This window comes from Chenopodium album, chromosome 24 (assembly GCF_948465745.1).
Source record: "Chenopodium album chromosome 24, dcCheAlbu1.1, whole genome shotgun sequence".
NCBI classification, from domain to species: Eukaryota; Viridiplantae; Streptophyta; class Magnoliopsida; order Caryophyllales; family Amaranthaceae; genus Chenopodium; species Chenopodium album.
Window position 1 is genome coordinate 17,406,854 of NC_137857.1, and position 5,204 is coordinate 17,412,057.

Genomic DNA, 5,204 nt, shown 5'->3' on the forward strand with positions numbered 1-5,204 from the left:
TTATTGTCCAAGTAAATTAAAGCAAGAAAACTCTCAAATCAAAGTAAAACAAAAAGCTATAGTTGACCGAATGTGAATTTAGAGAAAGAAACGGTAATTCAGAAAGGTCGAGATGTACTTACTTCACTTTTGATGCACCTTCACTTCCTGAATTATCATTATTCAAAGAACCTCTTGCTTCAAGAAAATCCAAAAGTTGACTAAATTTTTTCTCCCAAGCTTCATTGTTCTCTGAATTTTTTTTGTCTACATCATTCCTAACAGCTTCCGCTTCTTTTTTGTCTTGTTTAGCTTCTATTTTAGGTTGTTCAGCTTTTGTTCTAGCAGTTTCAGCATCTTTTTTTGTTTCTTCAATTGCTTAATTTGCTTTCTTTTTAACTTCATACACCTCTTCAGAAAGATCGATCTAATCGAGAAGGCTTTACTTTGAAATGTTGTGTAATACTTCTACCAGGTCCATAAGCTTTCAAGTACCCGTGTGTATCTTTGCCAAGCACATCTTGAATGATTTGATCATCCGTTTTCTCATTGAGACCTTGATCCCTTTGCTCCTTTAGTTTGTTCATCTCATCCTTTTATTACACAAAATTGCTAAGTTAGAATCTAAGATAGAGAATGTTATATGAAAATATTAATTAACAATCATAACTTAATACTGCACGGGGGTTATTTTCTAAAGTTACTACATTCACAGCCTTCTTAGATTTCTCGTACGAGATGCAAGTAGTAGATCAACTCGATAACACTTCCCACCATTCTTCTTCCTCTACATCACAGAGATTTTAAAGTTAGATTATACTCATTATTACTGATACTTTATCATGTATCAATAACATGTAATGCATTTAATTACGTACAATTTCTTGTCTAGTGCGACCGAAGCTTTTAGTACCATTGTAGTGAGGCATCTTTTGATGAGCCCTACTTTCACTTGCTTTTTTACTCTTCTCCTATAGTCATAAGAATTTAAACATTTACACATGTAGATTATTTTTTATATATATATATATATATATATATATATATATATATATATATATATATATATATATGTAGTATCACAGTATATTAGTATATTACCATAACTGTATCATTACTCCAATAGTCGACCAAGAACATCCATTCAACTTTAGTTATGTGACTTGGCTTATTTTTGAGACGTTCTTCTTTTGTTGTCAGCTTACTAAAGTACTTTCTTTTCAATTTGCTCCTTGCATATCTAAATAATCACCATGTATGTTTCATGACACACTCCCTCCTTTATTCAGAATCATCAAATGATCACTTCTCCTGAAAAATACAGATATAAGTTCATTAATACCTCTAACTCTTAACTATATATATTACATTTATTGATCTTCTTAATATATGTGATCTGAAGGATGCTCGTGCTAATGATAAATGATGTTGATTAGACATGATAGTAATAGCACGAAGTAATGAAGAGAGGAATTAGAACAAATTGTCTGTGTGTAATATGCTGAGAGGATTCAGAAATCATCTATTTAGGCTCTATGAGCTCACAAAGATAATTTGGAGGGCTTCAGCTTTACATTTTGATAATAGGGTAAGCTTCCTGCAATATACTGTCCCTCTTTTTTTCACAAGTGTACCTAGATCATGCATAAGTTTAGTAGGTATAGAATTGACATGACTAAAACCAAATTAAGCATGTTATATATGTTTGAAGGGATAATTCATACTTGCTGAAATGTGTAATTCCTCCTCCTCTGTTATATTCATGAGTTCATTGTTTATGAGTGGTTCACTATCTGAAGATGCATTTTCACGTTCAAGATATTGACCAATTTGTCCATCCTCATCATAATATTGAGTTGTGTTGTTATCATCATCCCTTGTCTCTCCTTCTTTATTTTTTATTTTCATGTATAAGGAAAAAACAAGTAAAATAGATTTGAATCACTATATATGCATAAAGTAGTGAATATGCAATGGACCTAAGTGGCCCAAGCTAACTAACACCATAATATTCAGACTAACACTAGAAGGAACAAGATCCAATAGGGAAACAACAACCAATGAAGGCTGCAACAACCTATAAAGACAAGTGAAGCACCACAAGTAGTAAGACAGACAATCTGATATTATAATGTTTCATCTTTCCCTATTAAAAGACTAATAGTGGGATAGGAATGCAAGGAGGTGTGTGAAGGAAAGAGTGGGGCAGGTGTGTAGAGAGGCGTGTGTAGGTAGGATTGGGGCAAGTTTATAGGGAGGTGTGTGCAGGCAAGAGTGGGGAATGTGTGTGGAATATGTGTGCAGGGAGGTTTGTGCATGAAAGAGTAGGGCATATGTGCATGGAGGTGTGTGCAGGTAGAATTGGGGCAAGTGTGCAGGGAGTTGTGTGCAGGTAGGATTGGGGCAAGTGTGCAGGGAGTTGTGTGCAGGTAGGATTGGGGCAAGTGTGTAGGGAGTTGTGTGCAAGCAAGAATGGGGAATGTTTGTGGAATATGTGTGCTGAGAGGTGTGTGCAGGCTTGAGGGGGGTAAGTGTGTGCATGGAGGTATGTACAGGCAGGAGGGGGGCATGTGTGTGTAGGATTTTCTTAATTCAGTTCAGCTCCTAATTTCGTTCTCTCATACACTATTCATTTTAGCTCTATTCAATTTAGTTCAGTTCAATAAATGTGAACAGACCCTAAGACCATGTTTATTACATTAGAAACATTTTTTTTATATCATTTGATCTTGAGAGTTGAGACCAACAAGAACCATATATATTAGAACATTTAGAAGTACAATTATGTTTTAGTTTCTTACATTTAACAATCAATAAATAAATAAATTCGTGTGAATATCATCAGTGTAAAAGAATATGAACCAACAAGTGTAAAGAATATGATATATAAAACCTTGGAATGTTTTCCTGACCATAAGTTAGCTGATTATTACTTATTACTATGAAAAAATATAAATTGTAATCAACTGATTTTATAATGTTCCATTTTTTCCTCAGATGATAATAATGTAGTTTATATAAGATTTGAAGAATTACAATAAAAAATTATAGGAAAAACAACATTATTATTTCATTACAACAAGTATTTGGATATTTGTTGAGGTTATTACATCTTTTTATCCTTTACATGTTTACACTTCTCTTTTCACGTGTACAAATAAAATTGTTAATCAATAAAAAAACTTTAACAAAACAAAATTTTAATTTTACAAAACTACAATTGAAAATGTAGGAGGAAATATTGCCTCTATAATCAATAAAGCGCTTAACTTGTTTGAAATTTTGTGGGAAATTTTAACCTCTAAAAAGTAAAACTCATCATCATATATTAGGCGGTAAAACTCCCTCCAAATTAATACTCAGTACAAGTAATATACACAGTAAAAAATACTCCGTAAAAAATAAAAATTAAAGTAGTAAGAAAAAGGTGTCAAAGACTAAGTGGGAATTCTCCATTCTCCATTCTATACCGAAACGAGTTCACCATCTACTCTATTCTATACACAAGTGGGAATTCTCAAATACTCAGGTAATTTACTTCTCTCTTATATGAAATTTAATTTTTCTGTAAAATTATGTTTCAATAAATCAATTAGCGGTATCTATTGTTTTTTTTTTTTAAATTTTAAGATGGTTCCCATGGGTTGTCAAATTTGTTTTTAATCTATCATCATTTGCTAACTAGCTTATTTAATAATGACTATGGACAATGTTAATTGTTGCGCTATTTATCGATAGTTATTTGATTTAGTTGTTGTTCAATATATTTTGCATTTTTTTGTGAGATTTGAGTTCGGATCAGATTTGGGTTTAATATTTGTATTTTATTTCGGCTATATTGTTTTTATTGAATTTGTTGCATTGTTTACACTAAATTGGTTTTCTAAGTATTATTTGATAATGAGAAATATACTTTGTTTTTTTTTTTTCTCCTGAGGCTATATATTGTTTATGCTAGCAACTGATTGTGTCCAATTGGTTGGAACATCATTTAACCTCTAATCTCTTTTTTGTATTTTAACAATGGATAAAAGTTCTAGTGAGAGCTGTGCAACAGCTTATCATGTAACATTCATATACATTGGTTGAACCATGATGTGATTATTAGAAACTGTGTTGAATATGTGAAGTGAACAGGTATACAATGTGGTCCCTGATTCTTTAATTGAGCTTCATGCGATTCTAGAAAAATCTTGTTACTTTGATCTTATTAGTGCCTAGTGGTGTTAGTTATTTGAGTTTGAACTACATAAGGGATGCCTATACTGTCCAAGTAACTTACTTCTGGAGTTACATAATTTTTTTTTCCTTCATAGTTTGCTTGTGATAAAGTTTAAGGTTCAAGTTCTTAAATCTAATAAGCACTCCTATCATAGATCCAAGAAAAAAAATACCCACGTGTAGAATCAATTCTCATAAATGCAGGCCTTAGTTTCTTGAGAAAAGCGAGTCATGAATGAAATCAGCCCTGTTGTGAGGAGTTCATCCTTATTAAAAATTATTTGGTTAGCCAAGCTTGCATAGGATGCAAACAGGGGAAATAGCCACCCTTTAATAGTTTAATGCATCAGGCATAGGGGACAGGGACGTTAGTAGTTGTCATTGTACTTCAGTTATGCTTTGTTTGGATATAGTAAAGAAGGAAAGTCAGGATAGGGAAAGAAGGGGGAAGGGGAGGGAAGGGAAAGGTGTGCGCAATTATATTTATCCTTTGTCTCTTCAATATTGTAATTGGTAGTTGTAAGAGCTAATTTATTTGCTGCCTTTGCAGCTTCTGCTACTTTTTCTCTGCCCTGCCCTAACGAGATAGCTGTTGCAACTAGTCTGGCAAGGTTGCACCTATGGCTGCCCTTCCGAGGCTTCTGCTGCCGTTGGCCTCGAAAGGTTGCAGCTGTTGCTGCCCTGCCGAGGCAGCTGTTGCAGCTGTCCTGGCAAGGCTGCAACTGCTACTACTCTGCTGAGGCTGCTACTAGTGCATACCTCGCACCTCGAAGCACCTAGCACCTATTTTCTAGGGTTTTTCTGCATTTTTTTTTGTCTGTCTATATGTAAACAATTTTTTGATGCTTTGTATAGGTCCTTATGTTAACACCTCACTGTAGATACCCATTTGTGTCTCCCCAAAACCAAACCCAGTGATGAATACCTTTCACATCGAACCATAATCGAATGAGGTGAAAGTGTTTGAAAGTCAAGTGTTGCGGTTTAGTTTTATTGAAAATTCA

General features: G+C 33.7%; 1 long non-coding RNA gene across 1 annotated transcript; it reads right to left on the bottom strand.

Annotated features, from left to right (window-relative positions):
* Positions 1-704: 704 nt before the first annotated feature.
* Positions 705-1,223, bottom strand: LOC145610244 (uncharacterized). The gene is made up of 3 exons (XR_014106255.1): positions 1,081-1,223; positions 858-950; positions 705-766 (listed from the first exon to the last, which is right to left on the bottom strand). It is a non-coding gene; the product is annotated as an uncharacterized LOC145610244 (long non-coding RNA).
* Between the last annotated feature and the right edge of the window lie 3,981 nt (positions 1,224-5,204).